The following is a 24840-nucleotide window of genomic DNA, read 5'->3' as shown; positions in this document are numbered from 1 at the left end:
TTGGCAATCTCTGAACATATAATGTAAGTTTGCATTATGGCCACAAATGTTGAAGATGGCTGGTTTTTTTCTTTTCTAGTTTGAATTTTCTTGTTTATAATTTTTGGATTGCATTTTGGTAGGAAGATGACATTTATATAATTATAAATAAATTAATAATTCGTAGTATTTAGAGATCCTTAAAGGCATATGACATGACAAGCATCCTTGTCTTTCGTAACTTTAATTTTAGGATAAGATGGTTAGCCTTATACCTAAATATATATTTTGTGTGTGCAAATTGCACGTGTCATCCTGGCCAGATTGTCTGGTTTATTGATGTCTTAAATAAATACAATGTTACTGTATTTACTAATATATTTTATGGCAGGGGTGGGAAAGAGTTAAAAAGTGCAATTAAAAGCATGCAATGCAGTAGAAGTTTAATTCAGTGACAAATGAAAACATGAAGACAATGGTCAAAAGATGATTATCAAAGTGTCTCAATAAGGAATGTAGTCATCCCTCAGAGCAATGCAGCACTCACAATGATGTTTCATACTGTTCATAATGGTGTCCAGGAGCTCAGCTGGTAATGCAAAGCTCTCCTAGGTTGTAGCTGATTCAGGGTCACTCCTATTTCAGTAAGCAGATAATCGGAAATATCAGTCACCCACTACAGCTGTAGCCTTCCTTTGTATCTCCAGGATGCTGTTGGAATTGGTTCCACAGTCTGTGAACAATGGAATGATTCATATACAATCACTTGACTACTGTTGTGCCTAACTTTGGCCAGTTCAAGTCTTACAATGGCTTGCCATCTGAATTCATCAGTTAAATGATGTCTTGTAGCTAGCCATGTCTGGGAATTATGCTATCAGAAAATGTCTTGTTCCCACTCTAGACAAGAAACAAAAAACCACCCGAAAATGCCTGCTTTTATGCCATGGATCATTTACACATACCATTGACAGTGCCACTTTTTAATAATGTATCTGACTTTTGTGCCCCCCCCCCTCAAAAAAAAAGTTATCACAATTTTTCTTTGTTCTTTAACTCATTAAAACTAATGTCTGAACATTGTAAAGAAATGAAGTCATCTAGTACATTTCCAGACTGGAAATATACCAGATAACTTCATTTCTGTATTTCATATTTGTTTCGTACTTAAAAGGCCTTTCACCATAATACAGTTCCTTGTGGTACTTCTCAGACCCATGTAATGTGCACACATTATCTCGATATTCTCCTCATCCTTTACTATTATCGTCATATTCCTGATATATATCTTCAAGGTGTGTACAGAACACTATGAGGCACTACATGCTAAGTTTATATTATTACTAAATTCCTACTGATAATTTTCCTCAAAATAAGTCTGTTATTTGTTAGGACTCCAATACTGCCCAATGTTATATTTCAGTCTAACATACTTCTAACTGCATCAATCTACCTAGATCTTGGTCTTTTTCCTTGTCATCTACCATCAAACACCTGTTATGCTAACCTTTCCTCTCCCATTCTGTTTAAGGATAGAGTGTACCATGGAATTGGAAAAAAATATTAATCAAATAACAGTCATATTATTTATTGATTTTGTTAGGGAGCAATGTCAGTAATAACTTTCTTGAAAAAATGTTTAAAAAATTAACATTAATTTAAAAAAAAATCAAATTTTTATTAAAAAAGTATGAATTTTTTGTATCACTTTTTTTATGAAACAATTTTTTTTAGTTCAAATTTGCTACAGATATTCTATCATGTCTATTAAATAATATAAACAAAAATTATTGAGCAAATATCAGTTCCTTTAAAGCTATGAAATTTAATTTGTCCATATAATGATTATTACACAAATTTTGCATGTTTGAAAAATAAACTTAAAAAATAAAAATGAAAATACATATCAATGATTATAATTTTAGTTCAATATATTTTGGATACATTAAGCTGCGTTAGAAAAAAAAATTAATATTCCAGGACTAATAGTTTTTAAGATATTTTGCCAAAACCAACTGCAATATATTAAAATTTAAACCAGAGAAAAATCAATTTAAAGTTTATAACTATATTTTATTATTATTCTATGAATATTTAAAAGCCACCAGCAATATGTGTGTTATCAACAGGTGTTTTAAATAACATATTCAAAGATTTTTGTTTTCTTTTTAATTTTTCTTCTTCTGAGGCAGCTTTTTTGCTCTTAAGCATCTCTGTTTATCAAATATCTGAAATGTTTGTAAACATTGTTGACCTATTTTCAGTCCCAATCTTTCAAATACTGGTAATCTTCCTAGATCACCACCATTAAAAGTTATCAGTGCATCATATACTGCTATTTCTTCTCTTCTTTTAGGCATATGCATATATATTTATGTTTCTAAACGTTATATTAAAACTTAATTTTTATAATAAATCTCAGACTGAAGACAAAGCTTTGAAAACACATGAGTTAGTGGCGGCCATATTAGTTCCGGTTTTAGTGTTGTAAGCTTTGCTCTGATTGGCTTATTTCAAAGTAGCTTACAATATAGCAATGGTAGCAAGAACCAATAAAATTTCTTCTCACAATTGATTTTACTTATGAAACTGATGGTATAGAGCTTTTAAATCTACATAATTTGCTTTTTAAATTTTTTAATTCTGACAATTACAAGCAAAGTTATAACAATTTAAAGTTTTTGCATATTTAATAAGCATTTAAATGATAAATAATATGATAAGACAACTCAAAATGTAGGAAGTTTTTGAATACGGAAATTACGGAATATATTCTTTAGTATATAAACTTTATAAAAGCAAAACAAAAAAATTTCTTATTTTTACCTCAAAACTATGATTTTTTTGTGGGTATCCTAACCTTAAATGACTAAACCATTTGTGATTAGCTCTGCTCAAGCATTCTTCAATGCTAACAATGTCAAGTTCCTTCCTAACATCTTCTACCATTAATGTCATCTGTTCACTTTCGTAATTTTTTTTCAGAATTCCTATGTGTGGTCTCTAGACTTTGATCAACTTATTTTTCTAACCTAGCTCTCAGATGTATAAGTTAAAATCTTGTATATATTTATTCAACTGATTCCCAACCATACCATTTTACCTTTTATTTATTTTATATCATTCTTATTTTTTCTTTTTTATATGTGTTCCATAAAATGAATAAGCATGTTTTGTCTATCCATATGCAAGTTATTCTGGGACTCTGGCTATATGGATCTTATTGAAAGCTGGTATCTTTACAGATTTATTTATTTAGCGTATGGCATAATAAAGACACACGACATCAGAATATATAAATACATATTTGTGCAGACAATAAAAATGAGACAAGTAATGCACATATACAAATATCAGGTAAAAAAAGTCACTAAAATTTTAAGTCTAGTTCAGATAGCCAATCAAGAGCTGAAGGATCTGCCTCAAAAAAGTCTCTCAGGTCACCAGGGTAAGCTCATATGCTGCAGTCCTACACAATGTGCTGGATAGTTTGGTTTATGGCCCCAGTCACATTGGGGTGTAGGTGATCTCCCCACTTGTGTAAGCTGTCTGCACAGATACCATGTCCTGTGCGTATCCTGTTTAGGCTTTTCCATAGATGACATGGAAGCTCAAGAGATATTTCTTTCCAAGTTTCTAGCCATTTCAAATTAACATTGAAATTGCTATTTACTAGTTCCTCAGCCAGTATTAGTAGGGGCAGTCAGGATTTAAGGTGATTCATATTTATATACCTTCATATATTGGTAACAGGGGGATTGCTGTTTATTTTTTTGTACTCTTTTACTAGAGCATCTTGTCTGTGCAGGTTTGGTGGTGCAATATTGCTCAAAGTTGGAAGCCAGTAGAGGGGAGTGGATTTGACACCCCCTATTATTGTCCTCATCGCTGCATTTATTTGCATGCTGATTTTCTTGATATGAGTACTGTTTAGCCATGCTGGTGAACAATATCGCAGTGTAATAGCAGAAAAACCCCATGTAGAACCACACAGTTTTTGTATGATGTTATTAAGGGTTCTGATCTTTAAAGAGAGATTCTCCAGATGTCTTTTGAAAGATAGTGTTCTATCCAAGGTAACACCCAGATATTTAGGGAAATCTTGGTGCTGCAACATTGTGTTGTTAAAGCTGACCTGAAGTTTTCTATTCACCAATTTGGTGTTTAGTTTCCATTTATGAAAGTATTCCCCAATGGTTCTAAGGTCATTTGTGAGAATATCTTCAGTTACTTCGATGCTCTTGTGTTGGATGGCGAGGGCTATATCAGCATAAGCAAATTTTTTTGACCTAGTTGTCGGCAGATCAGATGTATATAAGTTGAATAAGATTGGTGCTAATACCAAGCCCTGTGGGAGCCCATTATTATTATTATTCGTGACACCTCCAAGGAGTCCAAAGACTCATCGCAGGAGGACACTTACAACTGTCTCAACCACTACACCGAACCTCTACTACGAATCATCTCCATCGACGCCATCTACTGTCCACCACTACCACAACTAGTATTTTTTGTCTGTAAATTGCGTGTGTTCTGAAGGGCCGATTTGTCTGTATGCAGGATGAAAAATCCGAGTTTCCAGGAGGAAAAACCCTGCTACCTCCGTATGAGATCAGCTAACTCACCTTCGATTGAAATCGCCCAGATAAAGATTCCTCCCGTCGCGACGAGAATCGAACTTAGGCCTATTCCAATCCAAGGGCACAATGTACCATTGTTCTTCCAATTGCGCTATTGTTCAGCTTTCTCAGTTTGCTCATTTTGTTTCTTAGTACCACAGATAAAACCTGTCAGAAAGCATGTTACCAATAAGTCGTATAATGGATTGGCATGGTATGATTTGTATCAGCTTTTATAGCACCCCTCTTTCCATACCGTGTCGTATGCAGCAGTAAGGTCAACAAACACAACAGAGGCTTTCAAACATCTCTGAAAGCCTGCTTCGATATGGGTAGTAAGGATTAGTACTTGGTCCGTACGACTACATTGAGTCCTAAAGCCTGCTTGCTCAAAAGGGATAACTTCAGATATTTTTGGCCCAGTTCTGTTAAGGAGGAGTCTCTTGAGGAGCTTATAACAGCAACTGAGGAGCACAATTGGGCGATAGCTCTCTGCTTGTTGGATTTTAATATGGCTATTATTTTGGTTCTCTTAAAGGCTGTTGGAAGGTTTTCCGTCCTTAAAATGAGAGAAAAGAATCTTGTTAGCCATTGATGAGCATTTTTTCCAAAGTTAACCAAGAATTCAGGATGAATACCATCAAAGCCTGATGCTTTACCGGTTTTCACTTCCTTTAAGGCCTTAGTTATTTTGTCTGTGGTAAATTCTCTTGAAAATTAGGAACTGTCAGCTGCACTTTGTCGTAGGTTTCTGAGTGTTCGTTTAACCTCCCATGTGTGTTGATGATCTCGTGGGGGCTCTAGACAGTGAAGTTATTTGACAGGCAATTTGATCTGAAGTCATCAAAGGATCTTTACGAGTGATTGGGTTACTTCCACCTAACTTCTTTAATAGGCTCCATGCTTTTCTACTTGATTTTTTAAAGTCCAAGTCCTCTGTAGTTTTTATCCATTTTTCTCTGCACTCATTATTAAGATTTGTAATTCATTAGCTATATCACAGTCACCAGATTCTAAATAGACTTGGTATAGCTCTTCACAGTCTTTATTCCAGCCAGGTATGTGTTCCTTTTGGAAACCCCTTGGGATATATTTCTTCACTGTTGATATGACTACTCCAATGAATTTGTTATAGTTTTCACTCACAGGAGGTATCCTGTGATTTTTTATTTTTTTATTTGTGATTTTTGAGAGATATTAACTTTTAGCAAAGCTGATTCCTTCGCTGTTGAGTTGGCAAATCCAGAAATTAGCATCCAGTTTCTTTTCTTGTGGTCCTGAAAGGGACCGTTTGGTGATTGTGTAGCTTGTAATTTCATGTGTCTATAGCCAGGAGATCTTACTATTTTATCCAGTTCTTGTGAAAAATCCTGCCAGTTCGCTTTTCTAAAATCCCATCTTGGTCGTGAATGGCCCATATTATTGGTATTTTTATTCCTGTTTCTACCAATAGTGAGCGATGTTGGCTGTGTGGAAAATCTTCAAGGATTTGTCTTGTTGTGTTTATCGGCTGATTTTGCAGATTTTGGGTAACAAAGCAGAGGTCTGGGTGTTGTATTCCCTCTTCCATGCTACAGCCTTAAAGGTTCCTTTGTCCTTTGCATCATTACGCTAAGATTGTTTTGCTCAGCCCAGTTTGTTAATGCTTTACCATTTCCATCATTATTATTGTAATTCCACATGGTGATGGTTGTTAAAACCTCCTATGTAAATAGTGGGATGTGGAAATATGGGAATTACTTCAGGTGGCCATTCTACCAGGGGAGGCTTATAGATGTTAACCACTGTGAGATCTTCGATATTGGCTATGATAGTGTGTATATTCTGATTAATATATGCTAATATTAAGTGGGCATTCTCTATATTAGTGCGTACGTAAGTTGCACAGCCATGAGCTTGGCGATGTGTAGCTCCTAGTATATCGTACCCTGCAATTTTTCCTCTGGATTTCAATTGATTGTTGTTCATTATCTGTGTGCATCTCTTGAATGACAGCTATGTCTATATCATTTTCTCCAAGGATTTTTGAGAGATATTGACTTTTAGCAAAGCTGATTACTTCAATGTTGAGTTGGCAAATCCAGAAATTAGCACCCAGTTTTTTTTCTTGTGGTCCTGAAAAGGACTATTTGGTGATTGTATAGCTTGTAATTTCATGTGTCCATAGCCAGTTGATCGTTAGCATAAGTCTGGCTGCCAGCAGTCGCTCTAGCTCATTTAGCATTACCCAGGGTACAAAACATGGAGGCGAGCTAGATATACACCCCACCTTTACAGAACTTTGTGTCTTTGCAAATGGAATTGCTCAACAAAAGGGATAAAAATCTGTCAAAATTATATATTGTAATAACCCTTCTCTATCTGGATGGAATTTAATAAAATCTGAGATTACTAAAATAAAGAGCCAAAAAGGCTTCAGTTCGGCGATGCAAAATTATATAAGTCAAGTGGATATTAGATCCAGAATTATTTCAAAGCCGAATGTAGAAACTATGAAGGTTTCATAAGGTAAGTTGACCGGAGAGCTTTTGGGAACATATTCTCCAGCATTCACGAGTTGCCTTAGAATGGACTACTTAGAAGACATAGGTGCTACCCAAGCATCAATATATTTTGCTTTTTATTAGTTCATTTGATAAAGTTTCAAGTAAACCTATTAAAGACCTGGCTAACTGAGGGTTTGATTATTTGAAGGTCAGATAATTGAGATCATTGTATTATATTTTCAGTATTCTTTTATTTTACTTACTTCTGGTCTTATTTAATCTTTCAGCAACCATTAGCACAGTGGTTTTCAAAATGTGGGGTCCTTCCCCCCTAGGGGGGGGGCATGAAACACTTTCTGGGTGGGAGGGGGATGGGATGATTCCATTCACTTATTTCAATATAATGTAGCATTAAAACACTTGTCATTATATACTAAGTTAAAAAAAAAAAAAAAAAAAAATCAGCTAATGCCTTTTTATTCCCGTATACGGGGAGTAGGCGAGGCCATTTAGCCCTATCTAACTTTGGAGACTGAGTGAGCAGTTCAATCTCCACTGGTACCCATCAGAGATAGATGGCCCAAGGCTATCACTAATTAAGCGGTACACAGTGAAGAGAGACGGCTCAAATGTGCCGCCATCTCGTGGTCCCTAACCCTAACACAATATATTTAATGTCTGAAATAATGTGGGTTCTACGGTCGATTTTCTTGAGTTTACGGGACGAAAAACCCGAGTTTCTGGGAGGAAAAACCCACTTGCCTGTGCCAGAGATCGACTAACTCGGGAACCAGTCGAAAAAAGGCTTAGAAAAATTTCCTCTAGTCGCGGACTAGACTCGAAACCAAGTCTTCCTTTGTGCGGCCAAGCGGCGTGGTATGCAAACGCCACATCCACTGAGCTCCACAGAAATTTAAAACATCCAATTTTTAAAATAAGTATCCCTGTGTGCTATTTTATTTTTAGTGTGGTTTGAAATATAATTGTGTACTATCAAGAATGTTTTCTTAGCATGCATTTTATTTTAGTAAAACATTCTTGATAGGCCAATGTAATAAAAAATAATAAAATGCCACTAGCTTAAGTAGCAAAACTAGTAGGTTTTATTAAATAGCTATTATGACCTATAAACCCAGTGTTATATATTTTATTTTATTTATTTATTTATTTTACAAAAAGGGCACTCTTTAAAAAGATTGAAAACCACTGCTCTAACATTTGAAAGCTCGAAAGGAAATACATATGTGAATAAATTAGTATACATTAAATACACACACACATAAAAACAAAAATGCTTATTCTATTACTGTTGGTAATACTGCTAAATTTAGTTAGTACTGGAATTGCCTCAGGGTGTAGGGTTCAAGTATGCTTCATACTGGCAAGCTACATATCTAATTTTTTTTAAATTTTTTTTTTAATACATGAAATATTCCTTTAGAAATAGGAACCAGTTCAAGATACTGATAATGTTTGAATAATATTTAAACATGTGATATAATACAGTTTATCCATTAACAGCATGAAATGGGTACTGGAACAATACTAATTTCTTACTTTTGCGAAGAATTAGAACCTGGTGTTCTTGAATGACTGGAGATAAGGTGTTGTAACTAAGGATGCTGTGACAACTGCTCATGTACTCGATGTAATACATAGCTGTTAAATGACTAGTTAGTTGACTTAGAAGAATACCAGGATCACAGAGCCTTCGTAGCTCAGTCAGTATAGACAAAGCCCTTTGGTCTGAAAGACCAGAGTTCAATTCCTGTCCATGATAAAGAGACCTTTATCTGGTCTCGTCTCTTTCAACCAAAGGTGAGTTAGCCAGTCTCATACAGAGGTAGAAGGTTTTTTGTTCCTCAGAAAAGGCAAACCGGCCCTGTGAACACACACAGATCTACAGTCATTACATACTTAATCCCTCATTAGGTGGGCTCAACCTATCCTAAAAAAAAAAAGGACAGGGGAGGAAAGTGGGAGAACCCCATATGAAATAAATAACTAGCATCACAGTTTCACAATTGAGACAGATCAGGTCTTATGAACCACACTGCATCTACCTGTCACAGGAGGGATGATGGTAGTTTTGGTATTTAACTTATTTGTATTAATTTTTTACTAGTGAAAGAACATTACTTATAAAGGTGATTTACCTTGTTAGTGTGAACACCAGCAATACCCTATACAAATGTATCTAGTTATGCAAGCAGAGTCAACATCATTTGCATTTAGCAATTCATATGTCAAGTGGCCAAGACATCATCCTGCATCTTTAAAAATGTCATCACTTAAGATTTTTGTTGAGATGATACACAATGGTAGTATGGTGTACTGACACCTTTAATAACAGTGACACACAAATGCAGAATCGTTTTAATTTAAAATTTTCTTGGTAGCAATAAAGGCACCAGCAACTACTGATTTACACAACTAGCCTGAGAACTAGACATCTACATATGGCTTGGAGTTAAGTTCCAGTAAGCAGCAGTCCATATGTCATTTTGGATAAGTGGCATAAGGACAGGGAATGTTACTTCCCATCCTTCCTTTTTTCTAAGTGTACCAGTTGGATAATGCAAGATCTATGATTTGGCTAATGTTCCTGATGTGAGTACAAGAAATTTGTCCCTCATAAAGTGTCACACATATAATTTAATACTGATTTGTGTTCTATCTTTTCATTATTATGAAAAGGGATCCTGTGACAGGTAGATACAGTGTGGTCCATAAGACCTGATCCTGTCTGAATTGTGAAACTATATGTGATCCTGGTGCTCTTCTAAGTGTACTATTGCAGATCTGTCCATAGTATATGAAAGACCACAAGAAAAAGAACTGTACTCTTGCAATCAAATCTACCAGACACAGGTTCACTACAAAAAGAGGACTGTTTATACACCTTTATACTTGAATATCTTTTTATAAACTGCTACAAAATGTTAACCACTATGACAGATAACTGATGAACATAAATGAGGCCAGCAAAGCAATTACAAACGAGTAGAAAGGCTTATGTGTTGGCAGTACATGTTAATTTATTTTAACCGTATTTATTACAACACAGAATGATAAGAAAATAATTAATATTTATAAACTTACTAGTTGATATTTTGCTGGTATTAAATCCAGCAAAATATCAACTAGTCAACCTTCAAAGCACCAGAATGGTCTGTCACTGTATACAAGACAACAATGGAACTAGTTTAAAAAAAATTGTAAATGGACGACACAAGAAACTAAAGTCCTAACTGGCACCATCTATTGTTTGTTGGAAAAAGAGAGAAAACAAGTATTAATTAGATCTAAAAATGACTGCCTCCCAGATTGTTTAATGTACTGTGACAAACTGTTTTTGTGCTCTGAAGATGCTGGATATAATACCAGCAAAATATCAGCTAATAAGTTAATAAATATTATTTTTTTATCATTCTGTGTTGTAATCAATACCATTAAAATAAACTAACAGAGTAATTACAGAAGTACCATGTTGACATAATTGGTTGTTACTGAAACTGAGAAGAATAGAACATGCAAGGTTTTTCCAAAAATATAAAAGATGATTCATTTAGGTACTAGGGATGACAAAAATGAGATATAGGCATCGTATTTCACTAAACATAAAAACAGGCCTCTTGAATGGGAAACAAGTAGTGATGTGCACAAATTTCAAAAGAGAAACTGGGCACCATTCTAGTATGATACACACTAGTGTATAATATGCATGTCTAATTTAACCATGAAGTTGAGGGTAAAACTGATTTTCATGTATAACATTTACCCAAGAGTTCCAGATATAGGTATATAATTTTGATCTTTTTTTTTTTTTTTTTCAATATATCAAATCTTTCAAATCTTTATATCGGTGATTAAATGTTATCAGATAATAAACAATATTTTAATTATCACAAATCCTGCAAAGTTATTTTTATCGTTCATACTGTACACGAAACACCAACTGCCCTGTTGCTTCCTATCTACCACCCATTCTATCAACTTTACTTCTAGGTTAAAAAAATTTCAGACCTCAGCGATCTGGCTTTCTGTTCAAAGGCAACATATCAGAAGTCCCCCTATCTGCTTTCATCAAAACCAATCCATGCGCTTCAGCATATTTCACAATTGTCATATTACATTGTGGTTATGAGATCATTTCATTAAAATAACACAATATGTCAAGTATTTTTACTCATAAATCTGCATAGCTATTTACCAACCACCAAGAGGATGATTTATAACTGATGATATTCAGCTGCTGGCCAGCAGAGACACTCTCCACTCAACCAACCAGGTATACAAAAGTGTAAAAATAGTGAGAAGAATACTTCCAGAAGGAGTTACTGTGGTAGAAACAATGCTACAGGAACAAGAGTAAAGAGAATGTGAGAGACTGAATCAGACTGCCCAGCAAATGACAACTCTGAGGGAATGATTAAAATGCTACTATGAATAATAATAATATTTTGTTATTACTATTATTACATGACACCTCCAGGGAGTCCAAGGACTCATCATGGGATGGCATCCACTCTACTTCGTTAAATACATCTCACCCTCTCCACTACTACCATCAATAGCATTTTTTGTCTGTAAATTGCATGTGTCCTGAAGGCCGATTTGTCTGTTGTCATATTCCTATCCTGAGAAAAATGGCTGCTTTCAAGATGACAGTGCATCGATGATTCATGATAGTTTTCTGTCAGTGGCTTAAGGAACTTAAAGATGAATTCATTCATCTTTTCTGGCAATACCATTCTTAGATCTTAACCCAAATAGGAATATAAAGGATATATATTTTTAAAGAATGGATGAAGAGTTCACTTTTTTATTATTGAGCAATGGAGAAGCCTTATGACTACAGGAATCACCTCACATTACTCCTGAATAGCTTTTGGACACATCTAGAGTTTCCATGCTATATCAATTAAACTGCTATTAATACGGAGAATGAGTTGCTCTATTTTTCTGGCCGTTATATGATTTTATAATTTTTTGGCTTCTTATAATATTTTCTGGCTATTATAATCTATTATAATGTTGGAATATTAGGAAAACTGTGTGATATACGTTGCTAGATAGGTTATCATACAGTGCAGTGACTTTTATATAGCATATCCAGAGGAATTACTAGCAATCAGAAAACGATATGTTTTATAAACAAGGAATGACAAAATCAAAGATGAAGAAACTGACTAAAATTTTAGTGACACTTCTTGTTTGCACATGTGAGTATAAGTGTTAAAATAGCACCATTTACTAAATGAATATGTGCCTGACATGAACAGTTGATGGGTTCATTCAACAATCTGATCACATAAATCAATGGATCTATCAAAGTAAATCAGCACTTCCTATCCTGATAACAGGACAGTTCATGAAGGTAATATTACATCACTTGGTGAAAGTTGGAAGGCAGTGTCTACTTTGAGCTGACTCTGGAAGGGCACATGCTCAATGCTAACCTGTTCTCAAGAACTTAGTGCATGGCATGTACCACTTAACATGAGTACTAATGAACACTACCTGGCACTGGTCAAACAGCATTTCATCAAAATTTGACACCAACTGATTATCACTTGGAATGATGGATCATTTCTTGTACAAATGAGGATTTGCCAATGTTAAGTAAGACTGAGTGAGGTGTTGAGAATTTTGTCTATAACAAGAAGGCTTGGTACCATTAAAAAGGCATCAAACTGCATGCAAAAATGCTAAAATTCCAGTCAGTTTACAGCACACTAGCAACAAAATCATTTCACTGCTAGTGTACTGTAAAATGACTAATTTCAAATCTTATAACGCAGATATAATGCTTGTACCACCATACTGTGATGACATTAAACAGAGTGAAGGGCTGAAGTATAATGCATATCTGTAGTCCTGGAGCAAGTCATTTTGCACCATTTTCAAACTCTTAGTTTGACTTTGTCCTGAGTCAAAAAACATGTTATCCCACTTTCAACCATTGATAAAAGGCAACATTTGGAGGGGAGGGGGAAGGAGAACTGCAAAATGTTCTGGGGAGGAAGAAAGTGATGTGCTATGACCATGTGACCAACATTTTTCAGATCCTCTACTATATATATATATATTAGGATAACCAAGTAATTTTATAAGCTTGGTTATTTTTACTACTAATCCCAAGTATGCAAACAATTAAGTTTGCGCCTGAAACAAAGTTCAAGTCTAAAGGATCATATAACACCAAGGCAACTCATTGTAAAGGTGGGTAAAGCTCTGATCACTATTCTTAGTATTTTCTCAAATGTAAAGCACATCTCACTAAAAGATGTATACTGCAATACATTATGGGTGGGGTCACTACCCAGACCGGTTTCAACCTTTTTTGAGGTCTCCTCAGTGAATACTAAGAATAGTGATCTTATTCTTAATGTGTTCTTATTGACTTGAACTTTGTTTCAGGCGCAAACTTAATTGTTTGCATACTTGGGATTAGGAGTAAAAATAACCAAGCTTATAAAATTACTTGGTTATACAATAATTGCAAGTGAAATATATTCACATCTAAGCTACTTGTATATAGAGGCTAATGACTTCGTATCACTTGCCTTAGTATGTATCCCATAATGCAAAGCACAATCCCTTTTGGACATGTATAATGCAATGCATAATGGGAAGGACCACTACCCAGACCAGGAGACATACCAAGGTTGAAGTAATGCAGAAGTCATATATATCTCATATGCAAGTCGACCAAAGGTGCTTGACCTTCTTAATAAAAATCTCTTGATGAGATAAAGATGTAGAAATTTTTTACCTTGGGTGTAATAAACGTTAAAGATACCAAGAAATTTTATTTACTTGGTTTTAATCCTTTTCCCAAGTAAGCAAAACAAAGTTTTGCACGTGAAATATATTCATGTCTAAGCTACTTGTATATAGAGGCTAATGACTTCATATCACTTGCCTTAGTATGTATCCCATAATGCAAAGCATACATCCATTCAGATGTGTATAATGCAATGGCAGCTTTGGTGTACTTGTATATGAGATATATATATATAACTTCTGCATTACTTCAACCTTGGTATCCTTTCATTATGCATTGCATTATACACGTCCGAAAGGGAAGCATGCTTTGCATTATGGGATACATACTAAGGCAAGTGATATGAAGTCATTAGCCTCTATATATAAGTAGCTTAGATGTGAATATATTTCGTGCGCAAAACTTTGTTTTGCTTAGTTGGGAAAATGATTAAAACCAAGTATATAAAATTTCTTGGTATTTTTAACGTATATTACACCCAAGGTAAAAAACTTTCTACATCTTTCTCTCACCCAGAGATTTTTATTAAGAAGGTCAAGAACCTTTGGTCTACTTGCATATGAGATATATATGACTTCTGCATTACTTCAAACATGGTATGTGAATGGTAGTCGAATGAATTGAGATGAAGAAAAGGACCGAGTGACCAGCAAGCGATATTTGTTGTAAATGTGTCCTGAATATTCAGAGTCCTGCATAAGTGCCGGTAAGGCTTCAACTGCACGGCAAGCTTTTTTTTTTCTTTTTTTTTTCAACTTTAGATACTTCACATTGATAGTCATGTAAAAACAGCTAAATGAGACAATATTTGAAGAGGTATATAGAGAATTTATAAAACTAGGTGAACTACTTAACAACAACTGGCTGGGAAAAGTGAAACTTTACGACACGTTTCCCCTGGAAAGTGTCACAGACGTTGTTGCAGAAGATCAGTTAGAATCAGTGCCTTCTACTCCTTCAGACTTTGTAGAAGGGCACGGCAAAAAGCAAAGAACAACAGAAGAACCGCACAAAGACAACGAAATGGAACAGGATGCTCAGGGTTCGTACGCCGCTATTTCTCACAAAGAAAAGGTGCCTCCAATCATCCTTATCATCCTTAGAGAAAAGCAGAGATGGACAGCTTTAAGATCCACAATGTCCAATCTGCACATTGGCTTCATTAAGGCCAAAAACATGGATGAAGGCATAAAGGTACAGCCAGCAACAGTGACAGACTATAGAAGGTTGACCAAACAACTGGACGATAGAGGCATCCAGTATCATACCTTTGTGCGCTCAGCTCGGAAAAAAATTTAAAAGTGGTCCTTCGTGGTGTCTGTGAAGACACTGACACAGCAGAAATAACTGCTGACCTTAATTCTCAGGATCTGCCTCCAGTCAAGGTCAGCAGAATGTACAAAGCAGACAAGACTCCCATACCATTAGTCCTAGTAGAGATTCATAAAATTTACAAAAATATCTACGACTTAAAAACAGTCTGTGGACTCATCGTCACATCAGAACCACTCCGGAAAAGATCATCTTCTGGGCAGTGCAACAGGTGCCAGAAGTTTGGCCATGCCCAGAATCTATGTAGAGCAGAATATAGATCTTTGAAATGTGGGGACAGCCACCCAACCAATACCTGCACAAAGCCAAGGACCACCTCGGCCAAATGTGCCAACTGCAGTGGCCCTCATCCTGCGAACTACAAAGGATGTACTCAGCACCCAAAGAACAGACGGATGGAGGCAGTCAATCAGCCCTCCTCCTACAGTATAAGAACACCAGAGGCCCAGGCATCAAAACCGGAGACTCAGCGGCCACAGTCAGAGACCTCCAAAAATAGAGACACCCAAAATCAAACAAGAAGTTATGACGATGTGACCCGTACGAATAGGCCAATACCAGAACAAAATCAACCAATAGCACCTAAAAATCTAACAGCTGTTATTACGGCCTCACTAGCATACCTGCTACAAGATTTCAGCCTGTCAAACCCTACTGCAACCTCCACTAAAAGATTTCTTCGTGAAACACAGGTCATCCTCACAGCTCTCATAAATGAATAGTAACAAACTCATTCCAGCATCTCTTAAGATCATTGCATGGAATGCAAATGGCCTCAAAAACAAAATTCTGGAACTCCAAGATTTCACATATAGGTATCAACCAGATGTTATATTAATCAGTGAAACTCATTTAAGACCCTCAGACAATCCTAAAATAAGGGGTTATTGCCTATACAGAAACGATAGATTACACAGGTGAAGGCACTGCCATCTTCATTAAAAATTACATTAAGCACCACTCTGTGAGCAACCCTTCAACCACTAACCTTGAGATCACAGGCATGGAAGTAGTCACCAGCTCCGCTGGCAAACTGAAAATCTACTCAGCTTACAACCCTCCCCAAAAATCTCTACTACACTCTGACCTAAATGCCATCTTATGCGTCAGACAGCCCACCATTATAGCCAGAGATCTGAACTCCAAGCACCCTGTGTGGAATTGCACAACCACCAACAAGAATGGTTGCATCCTTTCCAATTACTTAGGATCAAGCAACGCTGTTGTGGCAGGTCCCACTGAACCAACTCATCTCAGTACGTTTGGCACTGCTGACATCCTGGATATAGCTATCCTGCAGGATATCAAACTTCAATACAGTATCATATCTATGGATGAACTATCATCCGATCACAACCCAATTCTACTACAGCTGGGAAAACAAGAATACCTGTCTCCTCCTCACTCCTACATAGCATGGGAAAGACTGTCAACAGCACTCAAGGATTATATTGGACCTGTTCCTCACATATGCACAAAAGAAGAAGTAGAAACTGCAGTTACAAATCTCACACAACAAATTAATTCTGCTATAACGGTAGCTACCTCCTACAAATCTGCCCGCAAGCCAGATTGCCCAAAGACATCATGAACTTGATCAGAGACAAAAACAGAGCTAGGAAAAGATTCCGTAACACGTGTGCACCACAAGATAAAACAGCTCTAAACAGGCTAAATGGGGCAGTGAGAGATGCACTCAAAGCTCATAGAGACCAAGTATGGGAAGAAAAGTTAGCCTCTATTTCACCTACTGATCACTCCATCTGGGTACTGCTGAAAAATATCAGAAACAAAGACAGATCCCTTCCCCCAATATTCTCTGACCAGGACCTTGCTCACACAGATGTAGACAAAGTAGAAGTTATAGCAAACAATTTGGAGGAGCAATGCAGGCTTTCGTATGAAAACCTTGACTTTGATCACATATATAAGATTCACAGCAAGGTCAGACACTCACTCAAACTTCCTGACACCAGCACAGACCATATTGAACCAACATCACCTGTTGAGATATATGACATTATTAAAAAATTAAAGAACAAAAAAGCTCTTGGGCCAGACGGCATTACTAATCAGGTGATCAAACTTCTGCACCGAAAAGCAGTAGTGCACCTGACCATAATTATAAATGCAATCCTAAGTCTTCACTATTTTCCTTCCACCTGGAAATTGGCCGATGTAATTCCTATACATAAGCCAGGGATCCTCACCTGCCTCAAAATTATTGTCCAATCAGTCTCATCTCCAACCTAGGCAAGATTACGGAGAAGGTCATCCTCGCACGTCTTCAAGCCTCAATAGAACTAGACATCCTTCCTAAAGGGCAGTTCAGTTTTCGGCAATACCCCAGTACTACTCACCAAATCCACAGAATAGTGGAATACATTACTACGAGCTACAACTGGCGTCAATAAACGGGAGCTGTTTTCCTTAACCTATCCAAAGCATTTGACAAAATGTCATTTTGGATTATTACATAAATTTATCTCAGCTGGTATCTCAATGAAATTGACACAGTTAGTTCATATCTGCAAAAGGGCCATGCAAGTCAAGATTAGCGGCACTACCTCATCTCAGCAACCCATCTTGGCCGGAGTGCCACAGGGATCACTACTGGCTCAATTGCTGTTCTCTGTATGCATGTCTGATATCCTGCACAACCCAATGTCATCCATCATGGCCCTGTATGCAGATGACACAGCATTATTAGTCAGATCTCTCCGACCACATTTCGTTACTAGAAAACTTCAAGAAAACTTTCTAAAATTAGAAAGATGGTTCTCCAAATGGAGACTGCAAATAAATCCCCTACAAAGTTCAGCTATTCTCTTCGCAAAAAGATCGATATCTCCTGTAGGAGACATCTTATTATTCAACATCAAAATTCCCTGGCAGACAGAAACAAAATACTTAGGTGTCGTCCTCGACAAAAAATTAACTTTTAACCAACACATCAAGGCTACATGTACAAAGGCATCTAAAGCCATCGCTCAGATCTACCCCCTAATAAACAGAAGCAGCAAGCTAAACATCAGAATTAAACTGCTTTTATACCAGCTAACGATTCGTCCTATATAGTTACTTATGCTTCTCCAGCATGGAGTCACACCTCCACTACAAATATTATCAAATTGCAACGTGTTCAGAACAAATGCTTGAGAATGATCCTAAATGCCTCATGGTTCATCAGAAATCATCAACTTCATTGAGATACAAATATTCCTTATATCTTCTCCTCCCTACAAACTTTAGCTGCAAAGTTCTTCCTAAAGACGTCCACTCATCCCAATGATCTAGTTCAGCAAGCTGTAGCCTATGTGCCTACGGATACATTCGAACACAAAAGGACAAAAAGCCATTTTAACTTCCTTCAGTGATGTATAATCTCCATGCCCATTCTGGGCAAGCAAACTGCTCATAATATTTTCCCTCACTGTGACCGTAACAGACAATGGGAAATATGAAAAGCTTTTCGCTTCACCCCTTAAGTCATAAATGTCAATTGTCAACTTGGTATGTCTCCCGGTCTGGCTCCCACCAAAGAGACCTCAATAAAGGTCGAAACTGGTCTGGATAGTGGCCCTTCCCATTATGCATTGTATTATACACATCCATAAGGGGCTGTGCTTTCCATTATGGGATACATACTAAGGCAAGTGATACAAAGTCATTAGCGTCATACAAGTAGCGTAGACATGAATATATTTCATGCGCAAAACTTAGTTTTGATTACTTGGAAAAAGGATTAAAATCAAGTATATAAAATTTCTTGGTATCTTTAACACACACACATATATATATCTGAAACTGTAATACTAACATTTCGTAAAGGATATTAACACAAACCATCATAAAGCATAACCTTTTATTTCTTCAGCATATTAATGTGGTGGGAAGCCACTTGCAGCACTCCAAATCTTCTAGGTGATTCTAGAGCTATTCTTTTGGAGGAAGGAGGAGGGGGCAGAAGACTGGAAAATATTATAAATTAAATTACAAAAATAAATCCTATTAAAGTGTTCTTAAACCGTTTTTATTTTATTACGTAATCATCAGCTAACAGATTAGTTTCTTAAACTCCTACCCAATTAGATTAATATTTGAATACAATGAGTGATTTCATGTGGTACTACCTAACCTACAAAGGCATGTAAACTTGATAATCTTGGAAGCCTTCATCTAGAACATTGGTTCCCAACCGGTGGTACACGTACCCCCCAGGAGTATGTGCTGGGCCGTTCAGGAGTATACGAAAAATAATCAGTAATGGCGGAAAAACAAGTAAAGTAAACAAAATGCAAAACATTAGTTATGAAACAATAAATATCAGTACTTAAAAACAGCTATTTTAAAAACAAGGGGTACAGTTTACAGAAATGGGTTTAAAAGGGGTACATAAAAAGGTTGGGAACCACTGCTCTAGAGAACAAACAATGAACCCAAAAAGATGCCATTCTGCAATGTATTACATCATTGCAAACAATGTTAGATTATGCAAATTTCACATTATATTTTTATATGTAAATGATGATAATTTCTAGAATTCATTATCATATTCAACTTAATCTATGGAATTGTACATTCTTTCATTAGAAGCCAAAATTGCTACAAGGAGTTCTCATAAGGTCACAGATTAATATAAACAATGGAAATTACATGCCCAATAAACGATAGAATACTTTTTGTTTACTTTTTTTACATTTACCAAAAGTGAATTAAGTATGTTAAAAAGAATAAAATAAAATAAAAAAAACTGAATTTAATAAAAATGCACTGGTGTGCAAAAAGTCTGCACATTTCCCAACAACTTTTTTTTTTTTTTTTTTAAATGTTGGGGCCCATACATGAGATGTTGGTTGATCAACCTATAGCATGTTACTACCGTACATGGATAGTGGGTTGGGAAAGGAGAAACTTGTTTACATTTGATTTAAAAGCCTGTATGTTGTATTCCTTGGGAAATACGTCAGGGGGAAGACTATTCCACAGTATCCAGTAGCAGGGATGGAGGAGGAAAAGAAACTTGTTCTGTGGGTTCCAAGGTGTACCATGAAAGGATGTTGGGCAGCAGCTGTATGTGTTCCAATGGACTTAGTACAGAGTGGAGGAAATATTGATGCTGTTTCCGATGAACATTTCCCATGTAAATATTTATAGAATACACATATCGCAGAGACCAAACGTCTATGTGAAAGTGAGGAGAGTGAGTTGGTAAGAGATGGGTCATTTATCAACCTAATTGCTCTCCTCTGTATTGAGTCACGCATTTTGAGGGGGGCTTTTAGGAGCCCCACTCCAAATGTGAGAACAACATTCGATAGTTGGGCAGATTTGCGATTTGTATAAGGTTAACAGCTGTTTAAAGGTGAAGTAACATCTTGAATGAAAGAGAAATTCTAGTTTTTGGAAGCTGAGGATGCGATGTGTTTATGCCAAGAGAGGCCTGATGTCAGGGTAATTCCAAGAAGAGAAATCTCATCTTGTCTGGAAATATGAGTGTTATCAAAACTAATAATATTGGGGAAAAATGTTCTTTTTTGTGATAAATAAGACAGAACTGGGTTTTACTAGCATTGAAGTTGACGAGGTTATCTGAGCAGGATGGCTTGGTTGTTGATGGTTGATGTTCTGTATGTAGGCTGAAGTGAGTTGTGTAGAGTAAGGCTTGTCAAATGAAAGGGAAGAATGCAATGTGCTGTCATCTGCAAAATTGTATATTAGGTTGGAGGTCAACTGAAGTAGGTCATTGATATACAGAAAGAAGAGGATTGGTGAAAGAACAGAACCTTGTGGAACCCCAGCATTAGTTGGATGGTGAGAGGATAGGATGTAAAACTCTATGTAGCTTAAAAATATCAAAGCGCTTTACTACAATTTTTACAGAGGTCAAGTCTCATGAGAACTGTTACAAAAATAACCTTGTTTGTCTCTATGTATTTTATGTTAAAGATTAATGTAAATAATCCTATGGGAATTGATTGTATTTACTGTTTTAACTTAAGTTTCTAGAATGTCAATAACAAAGGCAATGCTTTGCCATCGGAAGTTTTGTATAATAGCTATATATAGCACAAGAAAGTTGTTTACGATTAAGTGTGTGAGAAAGTTGTTTGCGAGCTCTGCGCATGAACACCTTCAAAGTTAGTATCAAAGAGATCCGCTAGTTTCAGAAGTTTCCGCTGTCCAACAAGACAAGGAAAAAATGAGTACACGGAGGAGAAGAAAGAAGGGGTTGGCCTTAACAAAAAGATCAAGGAGAACTGCAGATTTCTTCGGGATTTACAATCCCTGGTACAAGGTCCTGAGAAGGCAAAAATAAAAGGGGACTGAGCCGAACATCACGAGGAGAGTCCAGGTCCAGTTGCCGAGAGAGAGGAGAGGCGAGATCCAGTTGCCGACAAAGAAGAGCCAAGGTCCAGTTGCAGAGAGAGAGCAGAGGCAAAGAGTTGTTACCGAAGAGAGCCAGAGGCAGTCAGCTGAGAACGAGACTTTACGGCGAACCCACCGCAGAGAAAAAAATTGGGAGAACAGCCGAAGCCAAGTGCCGGTCGGATGTCGTAGTGCTGCGGGAAGTCAACCAAAGCCAAAAGCTGCAGAGTGATCTTCAAGTCTGTATGCTGAAACTTATTGCCTGAGCTTTTGAGTACCGGGAAGATTGCAGTCCAAGACCCGCCAAATATTACGACGAAGTGACCCCAGAAACAAGACTCTCCGGACGGAAACCTAAGGCTTGAGATGAAAGAGAAAGCATAGAGACTTTTATGCAGGACTTTTGGAAGGTGTCATGACAAAGAGCCTTTAATGTACATTCTCTTTGTAATCTAGTAGATATGTCATAGATGGACTGATAAGAAATAGTAATAAGAAATATCTATAAGAGAGTCCTCTGATTTGTTGTTAACTGGAATATAAATTGTAAGATAACTTGCCATAGCCAGCTAATCTCTTTGAGTAAATTAGTCTCGGCAATTTGATTTTTTTAAGCAGAGAAATTGCATTGTATAGTCATTTAATATCTAAAAGGGAAAGTTTGTTTCTTTATACCAAAAGCATATAAGGATAGGTAGAGAGAGAGAGAGAGAACATCCCTATCACTTATTTAATGTACTTCGATTTTTTTATTGTAAATAACGTGTTTTAATTATATGTCAATAGAGTGCTGCCTAACTGTTTATTTTACAATGCACTGTTCCTAAATAAATGCGAACTTAAGAGCGGGAAACCAAGTAAGATAACCGAAGCGTATAATTAAGTGCAAATAGACCACGACTGTTTGTGGAAAGTTTTACTGAAGGAATTTGTGTCAGAGAAAGAGAGAGAGAAGTCAACCAGCTGCATTACTGAGTTTTATGCCAATTAAAAGATACTGGTGGCGCAGTCTTATCAAATAAATTTTCTAGTATCCACAGGCATAAAACTCGTAGAGCGAAAGGTGGATCAACTAAGTACGCAATAGTAAGATGGAATAGTGAGAATAAGAAAGGAACATATATAAAAATTAATAATAATGGTGGCTTATAAAAAACAAGTAATAGTGCACCGTTTACACGGAAACTGTCCACCATCACATATGGTGTGCATCCAGATAGAAAGCTGGCAATTGCTTTGGTAAGCAACCAAAAAGCACAGCTGCCATTTGGGCAGGCTGCAAGTTTCCTGCTTTCTGCCCATTCAAATTCTGTTTTGGAAGCATTGATAGTTTCTTGCATCTGTTTCAGGCTTAATATAAGCCTTGAAGGTGGATGGAGTTCTTGATTTGAGCCAGTTGTGGTATGCTTGATTTTTCATTTGTACAGCCTTGGCATATCGTTTAGATAGGGGAAGGCAATTCAGAGAAGTGTGGGGAATGTTTCCATGCCAGTGAGGATTACTTTGGTCTAGAAACAATAGCCCAAACATGGGAATCAAGCATAGCAGTCTCAGAGGCTGTCCCAGTTGGCACTGTTATAATGCCAAACTACTCTTGCCTGGGAGTGACTGTGTAAGCGTTGTTGCATGGGGAGGAGATGAGCACTAGATTGTGGTCAGAATTACCCATGAGGCTCACTACATTCATTGCATATTTGGAAGGGTCATTGGTAAGGAAGAGATCTAGGGTATTTGGGGAGTGGTTCAGGTTATCTGGTATTCTGGTTGGCATGTGAACAATTTGTGTAAGGTTGCTACTGATGGCAAATTTTCAGCATCTCTTCCTGCAAGATCCATACAACTGGAGGAGGAGGAAAGCTAGTTGGTGTTATGGACATTAAAATTTCCTAGGTGGATTTTCACTGTTAGGAAAATGGGACTGGAGAAAATAAATTTTTAAGGAGAGGGAATTAAAGATCTCAGAGTGGCTGGTGGCATTAGGAGAGCGATAGAGACAGCAGATGAATTTGACTGAGTGGGGAAGGGATATTTTCAACCAAAGAAGGTCAAAGTTTGGCGATTCTAGGTTAGGTGCTCTCTGGTAGGGTATGTCAGAGCGGATATATGTGCAGACACCACTCTTGATTGAAAGGAATTAAATAGTGTATAGTTAAAGTTGAGATGGATAGTGCAGTGTTTTCTTCCTTGAAATACACATTTTTCATTCTTTAAAACAGGCAAATTGGCCAGAAGAATGCATGCAATTAACAGATATAATACACAGGCTTCATAGCCTTAGCTGTTTCAGCCATAATTTCAAACAATTACAATTAGATTGAGTTCACATTATACACCCTGGAACAGACAGTAAAACTCAAAAATTTCTAATTATAGGAAGTTTCCCCCTTAGGTTATAAATTCAAGTTAACATAAGAAATTATATTCTTGTTAAGCAAACAAAGTTTGGGTATGAAGCATCTTGCTGATGATTTGGAAAGTTGAGATGGATAGTGCTGGGATTTTTAAGTTTCTGCTTAAAAGAGTAAGTGGGGTTTGGTGGACTGCAGATGGTAGTGGACACTATTAAGGTTAGAGTTGAGGCCACGGATGTTGGCAAAGTGGATATGCAAGTATGATATTAGAACAAAATAATCCTCGGTGGAGGGGGATTCTTGAAACAAATAGAATGAAATTGTGTAGGCAGAAAAATCCATTAATTGTAAACCAAAATGTTACATCATTACAAACTTCCCATCAACAATTTTCCTCCAAAATCTGTTATCTGTCAATCCATCTAGATCTTGGTCTTCCACTGGGTCTGTTTTCAGCCATCCTGGCAAACAAAAACTGTTTTACTAGCCATCCCTCTCCCATTCTGCTTTAGCAAACATACCACCTGATATTAACTCTGCTAACATATTCCTGCTCGCAATGTCAAGTTTTTCCCTAATATCCTTATTTTTAATATGATACTGCCACTGATGCTATCTGTTCACTCCACTAATCTTTCTCAGATCTCTCATATCTGTGGTCTCCAGTCTTTGATCAACTGCTCTATTTCTAACTAAGCTCTCAGATCCATAAGTTAAAATTTGTTTGAATACTGTCTTGTATGCAGCTAGTTTAGTGTTTTTGTCTAATTTCTCTCTTCTTCCATACAAATTTAGTCAGTAGACTTTCTACTGTACCAATGTTGCTAATTTTGTTGTCTATTTCCATATTCAATTTGCCATCTTCATTAAAAATTGTGCATAAATAGCTGAAATGCTTTGCATTCTATTGGTTC

At 36.6% G+C, this 24840-nt stretch overlaps 1 long non-coding RNA gene across 3 annotated transcripts in view; it reads right to left on the bottom strand.

Moving 5' to 3' along the window:
- Positions 1-1482: 1482 nt before the first annotated feature.
- LOC150095383 (uncharacterized) overlaps positions 1483-24840 on the bottom strand; it is a 91539-nt gene continuing 68181 nt past the window's right edge. For all 3 annotated transcript variants that reach the window (XR_016550062.1, XR_016550061.1, XR_016550060.1), the window contains exons 4-5: positions 19053-19177; positions 1483-1501 (exon numbers count right to left, since the gene is read on the bottom strand). This is a non-coding gene — a long non-coding RNA (uncharacterized LOC150095383). The remainder of the gene's footprint in view (positions 1502-19052; positions 19178-24840) is intronic.

The sequence above is a fragment of the Typopeltis vanoorti genome, chromosome 20 (assembly GCF_054136105.1).
Source record: "Typopeltis vanoorti isolate ZY-2024b chromosome 20, IOZ_Tvanoo_1.0, whole genome shotgun sequence".
NCBI lineage: Eukaryota > Metazoa > Arthropoda > Arachnida > Uropygi > Thelyphonidae > Typopeltis > Typopeltis vanoorti.
This window is presented reverse-complemented; position numbering and strand designations above follow the sequence as displayed.